Genomic DNA, 20994 nt, shown 5'->3' with positions numbered 1-20994 from the left:
CAACTACTCTTTCAACCCAACTCCCCAACCCCTCACCCCAACTCCTCTATCACCGCATTTCTCTCAAACCCTCAACCCAACTCCTCTTTTACGCCTACTCTCCAAACCCTCCTCACCCAACTCCTCTTTTAACCGACAATTTAATGTTTACCATCACTTACACAAGTCATCCACACTGGAGGTAAATCTTAGGACCTTCTGTGATGGTGAGGTGATCACTGGGCAATAAAGTGCAGAGACTGGTGGGAGGCTGCTTATTACCCTCGGTGAGATTTACTCCACTTTCCCACAGTGTACTGCGGACAAATGGTCACCTTGGTAACGGAATGGTCAGTGTGACATCACTTTCGAATCAAGAGCACACAAGACAATGGGTCATCAATAAATGGTAATGGGATTAAACACTCTGCAATTACATTGTAAATAAGAGCAAATAAAATGCTGGAAAATAACTGGCGAAGACAATAGCTTATCTCTGTGTAATTCACTGTCAAACATTAAGAATGATGTGTTTTGTTTACACACACGCTCACACACACGCATATATAGCAAATACTTTGTGTGTGAACTTTTCAGTTGTTGTGCTGAACCAGAAGGGAATTTTGCTTTGGCCTTTAGGACCTTGCGGGAGCCCAGCGGCGGTGCTTGCTGTGTGAGGATATAAGGAGACCGCGCGCGTTTGCTCCTCCCAAACCTGGGGGAATGGAGCAGATATTTAAAGGGACCCGGACTCCCTTTTCACTGCCTATTTATACTTAAAGGAACAGTGCAATTTATCTCGGAGTGTCGGGGGACTTCACGAACCGAGCTCCCATTAACAGTTGTTCCCTTCTGTACTGTGCAGTGATTGAAAAGCTGTCGATTTCAGTGACTTGCGCCTTTCTAAAATGTCACACTCTTTTTGATGATCCATTTGACTTGAATTTGGAAAGACTTCAGATTTGTGCAGTGTGACGGAAGTTTCGTTTAAAGCTGGAGTAAAATGTGTTTCAAAATATTATTTCTAACCCTCCCCCCATCCCCCAAATTTTAGAACACTCTGCAATACTGACTGGGAAGTTCCCAAGTTCGTTCCTTGATCTGGGCTGTTAGTTGATCGCAGCCAAGGCAGCAGTTCAGGGGTTATAATTGTCCTCGGTACCAGTGGGCTAAATATGATTAAAAATTAGCCAGTGCCCCTGCTCTTGATACCGATCCAATGACCTCAACTGGGAAATGACCTCAACTGGGAAGTGAGTGGTTGTAATTTGAGGGCAGGACTGGACTCGACTCTGATGCCTACCACAGTGGAAATGTGTATCCTGTCCTTAAAGTAACAATGTTTGTAACCTCAATTTGCAGGGTATTAGAAGGTGAGGGTCGACAGCTGGGAAACTGAAACCAAACATCACGGCAAGATTTGATAGATTCACCGGATTGATAAGGATCACCCTATCATCAGCCTTTGGAAAAACACCAATCACAGCGGTGAGAAACAGGACACATGTTCTGTGTGTGGATGCACCTTCAACCAATCGTCTAGCATGTGAGACTCGTGTGGCCAGCTGACTCAACACTGTAAATGTAGGGACAGTGGGAATGGATGCAGATGCACGTTGGGTGGAAAGACATCAGGGAGAGACCGTTTACCAGCTGAGTGTGGAAAGTGATTCAGTCTCTCATCTCAACAACTGACATTCGAGGACTTAGATGACAGTCTTTCTCCTGTGAATATAGAGCTGGGTTACTGGACCGTGATATTTGTACTTGTTCATCTTCATGACTGTAAACCTTTGTCAATTACTTGATGTGATGGTTTACTTGTACATTTTTATTTAAATGCATTTACTGAGTGGATTCAAATTTAAATTGAAACCAGATTTGCACGATTCTCTATTCACACATCGAAGGTGAGAGAGATGCTGCCAGGAACGAGCTAAGTCCTGTAGCTGAAAGGGATTAACAGACTGTGTTTTGTGTTTAGTGATCCCAGGCGTGATAGCTATCTCTACTCTGGAACTCAAGGCAAAGAGCGGCACTCTGGAAGGTATAAGGAACTGGGACTTCTCCCTGAGAGTAACCAAAGGCATGAGAACTGAATCAATCTAGAGATAGAAAGGAGAAAAGGACCAAAATATAACAGGACATCAATTAGTCTCATCTTATCATGGATATTTCAAATATCGAAACATTGTATTATTTGAAATATCAAAATATTAAACTCCATCCCAGTTTTCGGGGTTAGTAATATCAGCAGAAACAAATCCCAACTGACAGAACGAACACGATTCAGTCAGGATGCGATTAACAGCAGTAATAACAGTAGAACATAACCCCTGCAGTAACTTGTGAATATGCAATTCAGATGACTGAGTGAATCCCTTCACACACTTCCCCAGTATGAACTCGCTGGAGTTTCAGCAGGTTGGATGACTGAGTGAACCCCTGCCCACACACAGAGCAGGTGACCGGCCTCTCGTCGGTGTGACTCTGATAATGAAGTTCTAGATCAGACGGGGAACTGAATCCCTTCTCACAGTCTCCACATTCCCACGGTTTCTCCATGATGCAGGTGTCCTTGTGTCTCCAAGGTTGGATGATCAGTTGAAGTTTTGTCCACATACAGAACACGCGTAGTTTCTCCCTGCTGTGAATGGTGCAATATTTTTTCAGCTGTGTATCTGATTGAAGCTCTTTCCACAGTCAGTGCACTGGAACACTCTCACTCGGATATGTGTGTGCTTTTCCAGTCACACTGATGTTTGAGATATTTTCCCACAGACATGTGGAAAAATATTTCCGAGACTGTATAATATATAAAGAGAGGTTTATTAAATCGGAGACAAAGCTCTGGGAGAAGTGTTAGAGACCCCTGTCTCTGAAGCAGCTTCTCAATTTGATATCTCCAGTGAGGTTTTTTTATCTTACAAATTACGTCACTTTACATCACATGCTTTAGAACTAGTTCTTAAGTCTAATCATCGCATTACAAAGTTTACAAAGCTTTTCATACAATTACTATCCAAGGCTGAGCTCTTGATATAAACCATCCTCGCATTGTGACAGAGCATTATAAACAAGTGCAGGCTTTTTGCACCGGTATAGACAAACATACCCCCACTTATCTCTCCAGTCGTTCATTATCTCACTTTCCTATATCCATAACTCAAGGCCAGCAGACCTTGAAGTCAAACTGTGTTTTTTTTATATAAAGCATAATGCATCAGTATTGTCCCTTACAAAATTCATTAAAGGGGAAAATAAAAACAAATGTTTGGTCCCGTATACTAGTCAAGTATATGTCCAAAAATCCGCTCCAACAATATTCCCCCTTTTGGTCCTGGAGGATGTTCACGAAATCCAGATGACCACAATGATAGTAGCATGGTGTCATATATTCGTCCTTTGGGGTATGTTACTTCCCTGATGTTGCGTATGTCCACCTTGCTTGTAGCTCTAGGCTACCCTTCAAAGACAGTGGTCGGTGTCATCGTCATCTGTTTCTTCATCCTTGGTGTCTTCAAGTATTTCCATCAGGTGTGCTTCTTCTTCGGCGATTACACTGGCTACTGCCAGCAGTCGAGCGATCATAACTTTACAGCAGATATTAAAACACCCGATAATCAGACAGCAAGTAATTATTATTACAACCAGAATAATTACTCCATGCATAAGATAGGACCCACAGGATTCCGCTAACAGCCAGTCAAACCAGCCAGATCCTCCTGCTGTCGTGGATAACTTCTTTACCTCCCTTCTTATGTGATCAGCGAGGTTGGTTATGTTTTCTGAACTATCGGGAATGTAAGTGCAACATTCAGCTCCAATTAAGGCAAATGTGCCCCCACTTTGTGCTAATATATAATCTAGGGCCATTCGATTCTGGAGTACCATTGTGCCTATGGCTACCATTTCAGCCGTTATGCCCTCCATTGCTTCAGCACTGTCGTTAACTATCTGTTCCAGTATACTCTCTAGATTACCTAATTCATCTATGGTGCATCCTATCCCGAATGTGAGCATCATGACCCCAAATAGCCTCTCTACCGGGGTAAGATCTCGTCTTAGTCGACCCGGTGTCTGTACTTCTGCTAAAGTACGTACCCGTCTGACAAAAGGGAACACATATCCCAAATGACAGGACCCCCTCCAGTCCTGTGGCAATCAGGTGTAGGCCTTATGCCTGCACACAAAATACATGCCATTGTATGCTGTTAGATTCGATCCCAATCTCTCTCTCATACCCCATCGCCACCTAATCTTCGGCTCCCAGTCCTGGCTACTTGTCTGATTCTTCAAACCCTCTATTTCAAAGAACCCCTGGTTTGTTGTTTCGCTGGCTATTATGTTACACCTGGCGAGGTTAAAGTATCCTGCTACAAAACCTGTTTCCTCACCAGTCAGGGTTCTAGTGAAACAAATGTCAGCAGTGGGCCTTCCAACACCTGAGGTGTTGGTCAAAACCAGGAACGGGGGTCGTACCTACCTATTGTATTCCGGCTGGTACCATCCGTCAATGCATCCAAAAGGTAACCCCCCCGATCTCCACGTTTCTTTATCTCTACTCTGGTTCCAGGTATCATTTACTTCCCCTGTACCGTTTTGTCGCATTACCCACTCCGCGACTTCCGAGATGTTAAGGGAGATTGACCTCAAAGGGATGCCTCCTTTGCTATGTATGGGGATGTGCGAACATACCCAGCAACTGGAAAAGTTCTCATTTTGTGCATAAACATAAGACATGTACAAAAAGGTATTCACATGTAACTCTCGTTTCGGTCTAGCTAGCAGGCCGGACCTTACACGAACTACGATAATCTCACCGATTGCAATATATAGTTTCATCTTATTACTCTACAATTAACAAATAGTCAAAGGCAAAATGGCCGTATGGCTTTGAAGAATCTCTCGCTGTCAATCTGTAAATAGAAAAACAACAACAACTAATACGTGTGCTAAACGGCTGGTTCAAAAACCTTAAGCTGGGTCCGATGCTTCCATTGTCCGTTCCCTTTAACATCGATGCAGGCACAAGTATCCCTGCTGATTATAACCTCATACGGTCCTATTCATTTTTGGGGCAAACCACGGTTTTCCCGGGAGGACCCTTACCATAACGCGACATCCCGCCAACGGGACTTCAGGGAGCTTTGTAAGCTCTGCATCTGCGTCTCTTTCTTCCTGATTGTACCTAACTAATTTACACATCCCTTTTAATTGAGTACTTAGTTCCAAAACATACCGTTTTATTTTGTCTTTTAATGGGCCTACATCGGCCCCCCTTGTTATGATGTTCTCTGGTAATTGCATCGCCCTTCCTGTCATAAGTTCATAAGGGGTTAATCCGGTTGTCCGGTTTGTCTTGCCTCTTAACTTCATCAATATAATGAGTAATACTTCTGTCCACGTTTTTCCTGACGTTTTCATGGCCTTTGCCAGGGCGTTCTTAAGGGTATGGTTCATGCGCTCTACCATCACAGAACTCTGCGGGTGGTAGGGGATGTGGAATTTTTGTTTTATGCCCATCAGCTGGCATATTGTTTTTACAATTTTCCCGGTGAAGTGGGTGCCTTGGTCAGAATATCCTTGCCACTGTTGAGGCAGTGCAATCACGTGTGGGGAAAGATTCCACCCACCGGGTAAATTGATCTATAATCACTAGGCAATATATTTTTCCATGGGATGGGGGCAAAGCACCTGTGAAATCAATTTGTATGTGTTCCCATGGCCCCCGTGGACGGGGCTGATGTCCAATTTTAATTTTAATGGGCCTGCCTGGATTATATTGTGCGCACGTAACGCATCGATGGCAATATTTGGCGATATCTCTCCCCATCCCTTTCCACCACCAATCTCTTCCAAGACTCCCGGACATGGCCTCTCGTCCTGAATGAGACAGGCCATGATGCAACTCCAATAAGGTATTCTGTATGCATTCAGGCGCCATTACCTTGTCGTTTCGTCTCCAAACGTTATCCTTCCCTTGTGTTGTGCCCTGCTTTGTCCACATACCTATTTCCTCCTCAGAAGTGTCCTGGTGTAGTTTCTCAACACTTATCAGTTCGTCTCGGGCCCCAGCGGCACTGACTGAGGCTTCCTCACACGCTTCCTGCTCTAATGCCTTCTGTGCAGCTACATCTGCAGCTTTATTTCCCTGGTGACTCAGCCAATCTGGTCTGGTTCGGTCCGGCTCCCTCCTGTGGGCTTTAATTTTAATAACCGGTACCTGTTTTGGTTTATTACTGGCTGCTAAAAGAGCTTCTATTCTCAGCTGATGCTTTATGGGATGTCCGCTAGTTGTGATAAAACCCCTTCTCCCTCATGCTGTCATATAATCGTGTACTACCCCCAATGCATAGCTACTGTCCATATAGATATTAACAATCTTATTTTCCGATAATTCCACTGCCCGTGTGAGGGCTACCAGTTCTGCCACTTGAGCTGACGACGCCCATTAATTCGCCCTGATTCAACTCTCTCTAGATCCTGGTTAACTACGGCCCATCCGGGACGAGGTAGTCGCTCTACGTATTTTCGAGAGCCGTCCACAAACAAGGTTTGTTCTGCGGTTTGAAGGGGGGCGTCTTTTATTCTATCCTCTTCCATATCCTCACATACCTCTTCGCAAAAGTGGGGTTCCCCCTCACCCATCGTACCTTCTGCGGGATTGTTTCCTGCATCTCTAATTATGGTTACCGCCTTGTTGGGTGTTAAGAGGACTGCTTCCCAATTTGCCTGTCTCATATTAGATACGGTTCTCAGTTTTCCTGTGCTTAACATTTCTACCAATGTGTGTTTAGTGTGGCGAATGATGTTTCCAGTCATCACCACAGGCTCGCTTAATTTTTACCGCCCAATCTGCGCAATCTAGCGTGGCTATACATCTGGATAACCCAGTCACCACCGAGCTTTCGGTGATAGAGTAATAGGCTATAAGTCTCCTTTTATCCCCGTGATCTTGGGTGAGCACGGCCATATAGAACCCACCTACATTGTTACAGTGGATGTGGAAATCCTTACCCATGTCAGGCAGTCCCAATCCAGGTGCGGAGACTAGTTCTGACTTGAGTTTACTATACGCCTGTTCTTGTTCAGGGCCCCACTCTATGAGGTCTAGGGCCGGTTTCCCCCCTTTCACTAATCTTTGTATTTGCTCAGCAATTTTTGCAAAATCAGGGATAAAGTTCCGGCTGTAATTAAAGATGCCCAGTACCTTCCTCACCCCCTTACCTTTGCTGGTCTAAGCATGTCCTTGACAGCCTTTTTCCTATCCGAGAGCATTTTTTTCAGTCCCTTTAAGAGGCAGTACCCTAGGTACAGGACCTGGGATTCCCCTACCTGGGCCTTTTTGGGGTTAACCTTAAGACCCGCCGTTTCCAGAGCCCTTTATACTAAGTATAGGTTTGCCTGATGTCCTTCCTTGGTTTCTGAGGCTATTGTAAAATACTATTTCCTGCCGGTACCTCTATTTGTTTTAGTATATCCCTCATGACTCGATGGAATATGGCAGGACTATTATGGAATCCTTGCGGTAATCGGGTCCAAGTATATTGTTTATCCTCCACCGTGAAGGGAAATTTTTCTTGTGATTCTAGGTCGAGGGGAAGGGCCCAAAAACCATTGGCTATGTCCAGGACTGTAAATATCTTATGTTCAGGTGATAATCCATTAAGGATTGTGGAGGGGCTGGCCACTATGGGGTGTAATTTGGGGGTGACCTTGTTTAGGGCAATGTAGTCGATAGTGAGTCTATAACTCCCATCTGGTTTCCCTACCGGCCATGTTGGGGAGTTAGTGGTGCTAACTGTTTCTTTTACGATACCCTTTTCCACTAGCCCTTTTACTATTTCTACAGCCGCTGTTCTAGCTTCAGGTCTAATAGGGTATTGTCGGTGTGGTTTATGAGGTGGTCCAGGGACTTTAATAGGGTCCATCTTCGCCTTTCCAGTATCTAATTTTGTCTGTGCGCTGACCCCGGGCACACAGGCATATATGCCTCCATACCCTCCAGTCCCGATAAGCCAGTCAGTTTTTGTGGCTGTAGCTACACCTAAACTTTCCACATGGTGGGCTATTTGTCCGATATCTCCCTTACTGCCATCCACCTTTGGCCATGTCAGTTTCCCCTTCCCGCAATCAATCAGGGCCTTAAATTCCCTCATTACATCATTCCCCAATAGTGTTCCCTCACGATTCTTGCATACATAAAATCTCATGGGTATATATAAGTTATCAATTTCCACCAATTGTGTGGTGCTCAGGTAGGCCAGTGTGGGCCGTCCATCTATTCTGTTTATCAGAGCCTTCTTGTCGGTGACGAGAAGGGACATATTGGTAATGGATATTGAGGCTCCCGTGTCCACTAGCATTTCACACTGTCGGCCCCCTACTAGTGCAGACACATATATCCTTCCCTCCTTTTTACTTTGTACAGGGGCCGCCCGACATCACCGGTGGCTTTGTACGCCTGCCACTTCTGGTATTCCTGTTCTCACAGGGTCCTTGCCTTATTAGGATAGCCATTTTTACCATAGCATGTCGCTTCCAGGTGCCCTTTCTTAACAAAATACGTACATTGCTTTTCACTGCCTTTCCCTTTCCATTCCTTGGCAAAATGGCCCGGTTTTCCTCAATTATGGCAAGTCCCGCTTTTCTGCCCTCCTCCTGTTCCCGTGGCAGAGACCTTTTCCTGCTTTATCTTTGTCTGAGATTTTTCATCGCCCCCTCCCTGGACGACACTAGACCACTCGACCAGTTCATCATAATCCTGGGTTACAATTACTCCCATTTTTATAATGGTCTGGTGTACAGCGGATAGTCCATCCTTGAATGCCTGAATAAATGTTCGGTCACCGCGGCCTGGGTTTCCCTGTCCAGAGCATTCTTGATATATCTGGAACAATCGTTCCCCATACTCTGAGGCTCCTTCCCCTTTTTGCTGTTTGGTTGTAGTAATTTTAACCCAATTAGTAGGGTCATTGCCTAAAACCCGTTGGATCTCGGTTTTAAAAGGGACAAAGGCCGCCTGTTGACCATCTACTTCGGTGGTTAAAGGTACCGCGTGTGTCCAACGTCCCCCTGAAAAGTCCACATTGGCTGCTACCGCGGCTCCTCCGGCCACTACTCTCCACCGATCTGCCGGGCAAGCCGCTCGGACTAGTTGGTGGATATCTCTGAGGTGTAGTTGGTGGCCCACCCAAACTGTATCCAGCTCTGCCCAAAATTTAATATTCGCACATCGGGGCTGTAATTTACCCAGGGATGCTATTATCTGCTGTCTTTGCCGGGGGTAAAGGGCTTATAGGTCGCAGTGGGATTTACGGCCGTCCCCCCTCTCGTTACCGGCGCCACCGGGAGGGTTTCTAAATCTTCCTGACCCGGGGCGGTTGCTTCGCATTGATAATTCTCGTAAGGGGGCAGCGATCCCCCCCATTGAGATCGATCCTGGATCTGTTGTTCCAGCGCCAGGCATTTCTTTTCCCACTCTAAGTTTTTCCTTTTTGCCTGGTTTAATTGTTTACTTTTTTCATTCATTTTCTCTTTAACCTCCTTAACCAGTTCAATTAGTCCACCTAACTGATGCACCAATAATACTCCGGCTTTTTTAGTTTTATCTTTCTTTTGTTTAACTATCCAACTTCGCTGTTGTTCTAACGTCTGGGATACATCCCAAACGTACTTTTGCATTTTCTTGATGAAGACCTGTCGATCGGTCATATCGGAATTAATTAACGACCCAGGCGGCCCGTGTTTTACATTCCCTTCCTTACCTTCCATCTTTGCCAGTCTCGGACGTTTCCCTTTGTTCCTGTAATACTCACGGCCACGACTACTCAGTGGGGACTCTTTGTCTTCACAACAAAGCTAGTGTGTTTCCTTGTCACCGGAGTTTTTCGGCTCTTGGTTGGAGTGATCAGTTCCCTTCCGCAACGACCTTATTTACCAAAGGGTAAAATCAAACTGTTAGTCAGCCTCTTCCCGCTATCTAGTTACTCGTATCTTATACACTATCCCGTCGTGCCCGTACACCTCTCTTTTCAGTCTCTAACACGAGATTCCAGATACTGTCTTAAGTGATCAAGTCTGATCGGACAGTATCCTGTCGTGACGCCATTTTTTTGTGGAAAAATAGTTCCGAGACTGTATAATATATAAAGAGAGGTTTATTAAATTGGAGACAAAGCTTTGGGAGAAGTGTTAAAGACCCCTGTCTTTGAACCAGCTTCTCAATTTGGTATCTCCAGTGAGGTTCTTTTATCTTACAAATTACGTCACTTTGCATCACATGCTCTATCATCGCATTACAAGGTTTACAAAGCATTTCCTCCAAGGCTGAGACTTTTTGATATAAACCAGCCTGCATTATGACAGAGCATTATAAACAAGGGCATACTCTTTGGCACCGGTATAGACAAACATCCCACTTAATTATCTCTCCAGTTGTTCATTATCTCACTTTCCTATCTCCATAACTCAAGACCAGCATACCTTAAAGTCTAACTGTGTGTTTTATACAAAGCATATTGCATCAGTATTGTCCCTTACAAAATTCATTAAAGGAGAAAATAAAGCAAATGTTTGGTCCCGTATACTAGTCAAGTATATGTCAAAAAATCCGCTCCAACATCCATTAGTAAGGGTTCCATTATTTTCCTATCTAAGAGACAATTATACCCCTTGACCAACGAACTGATTAGCTGAGACAAGCAGGGAGTGCAGTTTATTTTCCGCCGAAAGTGATTCAGCCTATCCCGCTTTCTACTGCGTAATACAGCGACATCAAGTTGTACTGTAGGTCTCGGATTAGTCTTTGTCTGTTTAAAATGGTTGTGCTGTCAGTGCTGCTTCACTCGGTGTGTGTTTAAAAATGCAATGTGCCATCTGCAGTGGTAATGTGCTTAAATCGTTGGATTCGGAATTTAATGGAATTGTTTCCGAGTCGGTTAGAGCCCTACTCGTAGTGAATCAGTAGGTGTCGGCATTTGTTCGTAATCCGCTCTGATTGGAGTTCATTTGAGCTGAAATTCTTCTGAATAATTTTGCAGTAACTTTTCGGCCACCTGTTGCATCACACTCCCCCAATCATCCACTCGTGTGAGTCCAGAGGATTGGGATATTTTTAAAATCCAGCCAAGAACTACAAAAAATATGATTAAAAGTGGATAGATTATGAATGTTAACTTACACGAAATATAAAATTAGAGAGTAAGAGTTTCTACAGGTGTATAAAAAGGAAAAGAGTGGCTAAAGTAAATGTTGGTCTCCTGGAGGATGAGAATGGGGAATTAATAATGGCGAACAGGGAAATGGCAGAGACTTTGAACAAATATTTTGTATCAGTTCTCAGGGTAGAAGTCACTAAAAACATCCCAATAGTAGATTATCCATGGGCTATAGGGAGGGAGGCACTTAATACTATCATTATCACTAATGAAGTAATCAGAGGTAAAATAATGGGACTAAAGGCGGACAAGTCCCCTGAATCTGATGGCTTACATCCTAGTGTCTTAAGAGAAAAGGCAGCAGAGATACTGGATGGTTTGGTTGTAATCTACCAAAATTCCCTCGATTCTGGGTTCGTCCCAGCGGATTGGAATACCACAAACGTAAAGCCCCTATTTAAATAAAGAGGCAGACGCAAAGCAGGAAACTATAAACCAGTTAGACTAACATCTGTCGTTGGAAAGAAGCTGGAGTCGATTATTAAGGAAGCAGTAGCAGGACATTTGATAAAACATGATTGAATCAAGCAGAGTCAACATGGTTTTATGAAAGGTAAGTCATGTTTGACAAATATCCTGCAAATCTTTGACGATATATCGAGCAGAGTGGATAAGGGGGAACAGGTGGATGTGGTGCATTTGGATTTCCAGAAGGCATTCGATAAAATGCCACATAAGAGATTACTGCACAAGATAAACGCTCACGGGATTGGCGGTAATATATTAGCTTGGATAGAGGATTGGCTTACTAACAGAAATCAGAGAGTCAGGATAAACGGGTCATTTTCCAGATGGGAAACAGAGACTAATGAGGTGCCGCAGAGATTTGTGCTGGGTCCTCAACTATTTAAAATCTGTATTAATTACTTGGATGAAAGGACCGAGTGTAAAGTAGCCAAGTTTGCTGATGATACAAAGATGCGTGGAAAAGCAAATCGTGAGCAGCACAAAAAAAATCTTCAAAGGGATTTAGACAGGCAAAGTGACTGGGCAATAATTAGGCAGATTGATTATAATGTGGGAACATGTGAGGTTATCAACTTTGGCAGAAATATTAGAAAATCAAATATTGGCCCTGAAATTCCGGCTTCCCCGGGTCTGTACAGAGTTCCTATGGACCTGGGAAGGCATCGGAAATGCCGGTTTTCAGTGTGCAAGTTTCTGACATGAGAGATGGCCGTATGTCTGGAGCAAGGACACTTGCAAGTGGAAATTTCCGATATTTATTCTTACTAATGTGCTCAAAAATCTTGCGCCTGAAAAAGCAGGCGCATAGCCGACTTTTACAGGCGCAAATGTTTTACAAAACACAAAAACATATAAAAATAAAGTTATTATAACATATTTTATCATTAAAAACCCTCCCCATAACGGTAAGTTTGTTAAAGAAAATGTTAAAAAATCGTGAGTTTTTTAAAGACATTATTAACTTTAATTTAAATGGAAGTAGTGTAATTATTTTCTTTATAATGTTTTAGCTGTTTGGATCTGTGTTTTTAGTGTTTCAGGCTCTATCACAATTATCGTAACAGGAGCACAGGAGCCTGCGGAACTCCTATTACTATGATACCTCACTTGATTGGCTGCCCAAAGTCATGTGACTCCAGCTCGAGACCGTGCACACGCTGCGAAGCGCAGTCGAAGGAGTCCTCAAGAAAGTCGAACGTGGTCAACAGCTTAATGTAGATGCGTATGTTTTGTCTCTAATGCCCGCGGGAAGGCCAAAACGGCATTTCATGGCCCACAATTTAAATGGAGAAACGTTGCAACATGATGCAATAAAAGGAGACCTGGGGGTCCTTGTGAATTAAACACAAAAATGTTATTATTCAGTTACAGTAAGTAATCAGGAAGGCATACAGCTTGTTGGCATTTATTGCAAGGGAGATAGAGTATAAAAACAATGAAGTCCTGCTACAGCTGTACAGGCTACCACGTGGAGTACTGCGTACAGTTTTTAAGGAAGGTTATACTTGCGTTGGAGGCTGCTCAGAGAAGGTTCACGAGTTTCATTCCGGAGATGAGGGCGTTGATTTGAGGATAGGTTTGGAAGGTTGGCCCTATAGACATTGGAGTTCTGAAGAATTCGAGGTGATCTGATTGAAACGTATAAGATCGATCGGGAGCTCGACTATAAGATCGATCGGGAGCTCGACTAGGTGGATGCAGAGAAGATACTTCCACTCATAGAAGAAAATAAAACAAGGGGATATAGTCTTAAAATAATGTGCCACCTATTTAAAACTGAGATGAGGAAACATTTCATCTCTCAGAGTTTTGTTAAACAATGCCCCAGAGCGCTGTGGAGGCTTGGTCTGAATATATTTAAAGCGGAAATAGATAGCTTTTTGAGCAATAATTGGGTGAAGGGTTATGGAGTGCGGACAGGGAAGTGGAGCTGATTCCATTATCAGATCAGCCATCATCTTATTGAATAGCCGAGCAGGGTCAAATAGCCTACTCCTGCTCCTATTTCTTATGTTCTTATGTTCCAAATACAACACATCTTCTGGAAACGGCAGTAGGATGTGGCCCATTGGATATGGCGTTTGACTTCGGTGCTAACCATGACCTGTCGGGGCCGTACAACTCACCGGGTAATACATTTTCTATTCTGCTGTGAAACTGTCTCAAAACTGGCCATTTCTGATACTCCCTCATCTAAAGTATTGGAAGGGCTTTTGCTGACAGAAGCTGATTGTAGACTTTGAACGTTGTCGACCTGGATGCTCGGGCCATTCAAGTGGTGAACTGCACTCTGTCGCAGGGTATATATGTTTGGATGCAAAAAACAGGAAACCGAAGGGCAGATCGCACTTTAGGCCTCAGACAAGGTGGCCGTGTGGTTAAGTCGATGTACTGCTGATCCCTTATACTCTGCACGTGTTGGTTCGGATCCCATTCTCGTAGTTTTTTTGTGGAATGTTTCATGCCTCTGTTTTTTTTTCATTGAACTTTTACCTTGAAGCTCATGTCCAAATTCATCTTTTTCTACCAAGCATGTTACACTCAGCTCATGAAATTTCTCAAATTAATATGCGAGCCTCGATGGCTTTTAGATAAAAGTAAATATAAACTTATGAATTTGCTCCATTTTCCCCACATTTTCCGAAATCTCAGAGCTTCACATGAGCAACTAATGAAAACTAATCAACTGAGTAAAGTTAAATGTTTCCCGGTGTATGATGCGCTGTGTCGACTTGACGTCTCACACCCGTGTTCCATTCAGCACGCAGGAACTCGCCTGAATTTGGATACATTTAAATTCAGCGTCAATCTCAAAATAATCTTGAAAAATCCTCTGCACTGTATTTTAGTTAGTGCCCATTCTTTAGTGCTGAAGGTATTAAGGAGCTGGCCTTTGAATTAGTATCATGTGTGCCGAATGCATCCGATTATTTAGGATATACAGAGCAGGCGCAGGCCATTCGACCCAACCAGTCGATTCCCACCTTTATGGTCTACTGGACATCCTCTCGTCAGAATAAAGCTATATTCCTTTTTCGCACATATACTTATCTAACTGTCCTTTAAATGATTATATCCTACTTGCTTCAACAAATCCCTGTGATAGTGAGTTCCACATTCTCAATCTATGATAAATACGTTTCTTGTGAATTCTTTATTGGATTTGTTGGTGACGATCTTATATTGATACCTTCCAGTGACGGTCCTCCCCACATGTGGAAACTCTCTCTCTGTGCATTTAACGTATCAAACCCTTTCATGTCGAGCAGACCTCTATTCGGTCACCCTCAGACTTCTCTTTTCAAGCGAAAGGAGACGCGGCCTGTTCATCCTTTCCTGATATATATCCTCGCATTTCATGCATCCTCCTTGTAAATCCTCTCTTTACCCTCTCCAGTTCCATTATATCAATTTTGTAAATAATATGGCGACCAGATTTGCACACCGTACGCCCAATGTGGTCTATCTGTCGAGGATTCTGTAATGACTGGGAATGAACCCGGCGTCGCCAGGCTGTCTGATCAGAGTAAAAGGCTCCATTCGATAAGGTAGTTTACAGCATTCCTGAAGGCATTTTGCTTGCAGAATCTGATTCTACATTTTGAACTTTGTCAATCTGGGTGCACGGGCAGGACTTTGAAGGTGAGGGGGACGTTCTAGCAGAGTATTTCTGGTTGGAGACTAACAGCACCAGATTGAATAGCTGAGTTGTTTTCGACAGTCGACGGGATGTTAAGGCAATTGCCGCCTAAACCGTTCTGCTCATTTACTGTAAACTTTTGATGCTGAAGAATCAGCCCAGAATTTGACTGAAACTTACATACAATAGGCATTGAATCCAAATCTCCTTAAAACCACTGGTCTCTGCCCCAGCATTGTTCACGTCTTGTTAAAATGAACACTGACTATTGGAATTCTTCACTTCTTGAATGAAGGTGGAACAGAGATCCGGATCGGAGATGGAACTTTTCCTCACTTCTTCCTTCAGATCATTCGTCTGGAGTGAACTGACAAAGATTTTTTAAGAAATGACATTCAAAGAGAAAACGTGCACGACAGTTCTCTTTACCACAAGACCTGCCCGTGTACCCCGATCAACAATGTGAAAAACTGACAATCAGCTTCTGTGAGCAAAATTAATTTCGCTAAGTCCGTTACGTAAGGTCAGAGACTGTTAGAAATGGTCGGGTAAAAACAGTTCCTTTCCACGTTGGAAGCCACTGGACAAACCGACCTCAACAGACTTGAAACCACAATGTTATTTTCCATGAGGAGAGGTTGAGTAGACTAGGCCTATATTCTACAGAGTTTAGAAGAATAGGAGGTGATTTCATTGCGGAGCAGGCTCGAAGGGCAGAATGGCCGACCCTTTCTACGATTGCTTATTTTCTTATGTTCGTCGCATGCTTTGCGGATGCCGCCAGATCGACAATGTGGAAAACGCAGAATCGGTCTCTGTAAGCAGGCGTTTCCATAACTGAAGTTGAGTAACTGTCAGAATTGGTCGCTTTTTGGGGAGATTCGGAACACAGAAGAATAAGTTTTGCCCGGTCAGTTAAACAACCGGAGCACAAGCCGAACCTGCAATCTTCTGACAACATCACGATTAAAACTGAACGTGGATGCCTTATTCATTCGGCAATGTGTCCACAGCTGGTCACTTTGTTGTGGAGAAAATTGGGAGGTTTTTCAGGGCTTCAGCTATGATTAGAGAAAGGGTTTTACTCAAATATAAATACATTTTGAATTATTCAACAGGCGCGCTGTCAACTGGGTTCACTCCTACGCAAGGAAACCCATTTCGCTTTCAAATATATCACCTTAGAAATTCGGTCTTCACAACTGTAAGCACACGAATATTAAGCAGACACATGCACAGGATGATCCTGGACAGACAGCACATCCCTTTTATACTGACAAAGAATGAACTGAACTGACAGCATATCCATTTAAAGAGACACAGAATGATCCGGGACTGACAGCACAGACATATTTAAACACATATTGGTCTACTTTGCTCAATCCTAAAACTCCCCCATCATCATAGGCAGTCCCTCGGAATTGAGGAGGAGTTGCTTCCATTCCCAAAGTGAGTTCTTTCGTGGCTGAACAGTCCGATACGAGGTCCACAGACTCTGTCACAGGTGGGACAGACTTTCGATGGGGGAAGGGGTCGGTTGGGCTGGATTGCCACGCACTCCTTCCGCTGCGTGCGCCTGGGCTCTTCATGCACCTTGCGTCAAGCCTTAAAGAGCTCAACGCCCTCCCGGATGGACTTTCTCCACCTCGGGCGATCTGTGGTCAGGGTCTCCCAGTTGTCTGTGGTGATGTCGCAGTTTACCAGGGAGGCTTCGAGGATGTTCTTATAACGTTTATGCTGTCCTCCTTTGGCTCGGTCACCATGAAGGAGCTCCGCCTGAAGCATTTGCTTCGGGAGTCTCGTATCTGGCATGCGGACTATGTGGTCTGCACAGTGAAGCTGATCGAGTGTGGGCAGTGCTTCAATACTGGGTATCTTAGCCTGGTCGAGGGCACTGATGTTGGTGTGCCTGTCCTCCCCGGAGATTTTCACGATCTGGCGGAGACAGCGTTAGTGATATATCTCCTGCGACTTGAGGTGCCTTCTGTACATCGTGCATGCCTCAGACCCATACAGCCCTATCAACCATGAGTTTGGTCGTAGATTTGTTAAGATCCGATCTTAAAACACTTACTTCCGCAGGCGGCCGAAGGCTGTTCTGGCGCACTGGAGGCGATGCTGAATCTCTGCATTCACATATGCCTTTGTTGAAAAGAGGCTGCCGAGATATGTGAAATAGTCCACGTTATCCAGGGCCGTGCCTTGGGCCTTGATGATTGGAGGGCAGTGCTGTGCGGCGATGGCAGGCTGGTGAAGGAATTTTGTCTTACGGATGTTCAGCGTAAGGCCCATGCTTTCATATGCCTCAGGGAATACAATGATTATACCCTGGAGTTCAGCCACTGAATGTGCACAGATGCAGGCATCGTCCGCATAGTGCAGCTCATTGACAGAGGTAGGGGTGATCTTGTACCTGCCCTGGAGGTAGCATTGTTTAAACAGCTTCCCACTGGTCCTGAGTTTAAATGGGAAGCTTGTTGATTGTGAGGGGGAGCATGGCGGCGAGGAAAATTGAGATACGTATAAGAGGGAGAAGGGAATAGAACATTAGGCTGATAGAGTTGACGAGGAAGGACAGGATGTATTTAATGAATTCAATTTAAATTCCACAGCTGCCATGGTTGAATGTGTACACATGCCTCTGAATTACTCAACCAGTAACATAACCCCTGTGCAACCGTACTCTTAACTTCATCCTTTACTTGTGCAACTGGGTCAAGGGGGTGAATAGCCTCCTTCAGCTCCGATGTAACAAACTTGAGTGGCTGAATGGCCTGCTCCGTTTCCTAAATACAAGGGTCGAGGGCATGAATCGCCTCCTCCTGGATCGACTGGCTTATATTAACTGGAATTTAGAAGAATGAGAGCGGATTGCATAGAAACAGATACAATTCTGACGGGATTGCACAGGTTAAATGCAGGAAGATGTTCCCGATGTTAGGGAAATCCAGAACTAGAGGTCAGAGTCTAAGGATAAGGGATAAGCCATTTAGGACTGAGATGAGGAGAAACTTCTTCACTCAGAGAATTGTGAATCTGTGGAATTCTCTATCACAGAAAGTTGTTGCTTCCAGTTCGTTAGATATATTCAAAAGGGAGTAAGATGTGCCACTTACTGCTAAAGGGATCAAGTGGTATAGAGAGAAAGCAGGAATTGTGTACTGATTTTGCATGATCAGCCATCAGCTAATGAATGGTGGTGCAGGCTCAAAAGGCCGAATGGCCTACTCCTGCATCCATTTTCTATGTTTGTATGTTTCTATGTATCCTGTTGATGTCTAATAGGCTGAACAACGTTTAATCATCCCCTCTATTCCAATGTAAGTGTTTTGAGGGGCCGAATAGTGTGCTTCTGTGTAACAATTTATGGAGGCTGAATGACGTCCTCTTGTTCCACTGCCACAGGCTCGAAGGACTGAATCGCCTCTATCCGTTCCAGTGTAACAGGCTCAAATGGATGAATGGCCTCCTCCTATTCTTGTGTAACAAGCTCGAGTGGCTGAATGCCCTCCTGCTGTCTTGTCTAACAAGCTTGAGGGAGTGAATGAACTCCTCCTGTTCCTGATTAACCAGCCTCTGTGGGTTGAATATTCTTCTCCTGTTCCTATGTAACTGGCTCGGGAGATTGAATGTCTTCCTCTTTTTCTAGTGTGGGAGCACCTATGGGCTTAATGACAACCTCCTGTTCCTATGCAATGGATTCGAGGGGCAGAATTGCCTTTTCCGATAACTATAAAACTGTCTGGAAAGTGCGGAATGACCCACCTCCTGTTCTTATTTAAAACGCTTGAAAAGTTGAATGGTGGCCACCTGTTACTATTTAACATGTATGAGGGGATGAATAGCCTGCTCCTGCGTACAAGGGTCAAGGTACTGAAAGGCTTCTTCCTGTGCAATAGCCTCACATCATCATAGGCAGTCCCTCGGAATCGAGGAAAACTTGCTTCCACTCTTAGCATGAGTTGGTAGGTGGCTGTACAGTCTAATACGAGAACCACAGTCTCTGTCACAAGTGGGACAAACAGTGTTTGAAGTAAAGGGTGGGCGGGGAGTCTGGTTTGCTGCACGCTCTTTCCGCTGCCTGTGCTTGATGTCTGCATGCTCTCGGGCATGAGACTCGAGCAGCTCAGTGCCCTCCCCGATGCACTTGCTCCACTTAGGGCGGTCATGGGCCAGTGACTCCCAATTGTCAGTGGTAATGTCACACTTTATCAGGGAGGCATTGAGTGTGTCCTTGTAACGTTTCCACTGCCCACCTTTGGCTCGTTGGCCGTGGACGAGTTGTGAGCAGAGCGCTTGCTTTGGGTGTCTCGTGTCTGACATGCGAACTTTGTGGCCTTCCCAACGGAGCTGATCATGTGTAGTCAGTGCTACAATGCTGGGTATGTTGGCCTGGACGAGGATATTAAGTTTGGTGCGTCTGTCCTCCCAGGAGATTTGTAGGATCTTTCGGACAAATCGTTGGTGGTATTTCTCCAGCGACGTGCGGTGTCTACTTTACATGTTCCACATCTCTGAGCAGTCCAGGAGGGCGGGTATTACGACGGCTCTCGACCATGAGCTTGGTGAAAGTATTGAAGTTCTGGTCTTCAAACACACTTTTCCACAGGCGGCCGAAGGCTGCACTGGCGCACTGGAGACGTTGTTGGAACTTGTCGTCAATGCCTGCTATTGTTGATAGGAGGCGCCAGAAATAATGAATTGGTCACGTTGTCCAGGGCCGTACCTTGGATGTTGATGACTGGGGGGGCAGTGCTGTGCAGTGAGGACTGGTTGGTGGAGGACCTTTGTCTTACTGATGTTTAGCGCAAGCGCCATGCTTTCGTGTGCCTCAGTAAATACCTCGACTGTGTCCTGGAGTTCAGCCTCTGTGTGAGCACAGACGCAGGTGTCATCCGCGTACTGTAGCTCAAGACAGAGGTTGGGATGGGCTTAGACCTGGCCTAGGGATGGCGAAGGATGAACAGGTTTTCCCTGGTTCTGTAGTTTAGTTCCACTCCAGCGGGGAGCTTGTGGACTGTGAGGTGGAACATGGCAGCGAGGAAGAATGAGAAGAGGGTTGGAGTGTTGACGCAGACTGCTTGACCCCCGATCCGGAAGTGGATTGCGTCTGTGATGGATCCGTTGGTAAGGATCACGGCCTGCATGTCATCGTGGAGCAGGCGGAGGATGGTGACGTACTTTTGGTGCCGTCTGAAACGGAGGAGGACGCTCCTTAGGCTCTCGTGGTTGAGAGTGGGAAAGGCATTTGTAAGGTCGAAGAAGGGCATGTTACCTGCATTTTTCCTGCAGCTGTCATGCTGCAAAAAATCATGTCCGTTGTTCCCCGGAAGGGACGAAATCCGCTCTGCAACTCCGTGAGGAGCTCCTCGGCCACAGGGAGAAGTCAGTTGAGGAGGAGGCGAGCGACGGCTTTCCAAATGGCTGATAGCAGGGAGATTCCCTTTTAGTTGCTGCAGTCGGACTTATTGCCTTATTAAAGATGTTCACGATCATTGAATCACTGAGATGTCCCGGCATGCTTTCCTCCATCCAGATGAGAGAAAGAAGGTCAGGTATTCGCGCCAGCAGTGCCTCACCGCCATACTTTAGTGCCTCAGCAATGATTCCGTCAGCCCCCGTAGCCTTGTTATTTTTTAGCTTTCTTATGGCGTTTTCTACCTCGTGCAATGTTGGGGTCTCATT

Source organism: Pristiophorus japonicus, unplaced genomic scaffold (assembly GCF_044704955.1).
Source record: "Pristiophorus japonicus isolate sPriJap1 unplaced genomic scaffold, sPriJap1.hap1 HAP1_SCAFFOLD_336, whole genome shotgun sequence".
Lineage (NCBI taxonomy): Eukaryota > Metazoa > Chordata > Chondrichthyes > Pristiophoridae > Pristiophorus > Pristiophorus japonicus.
This window is presented reverse-complemented; position numbering follows the sequence as displayed.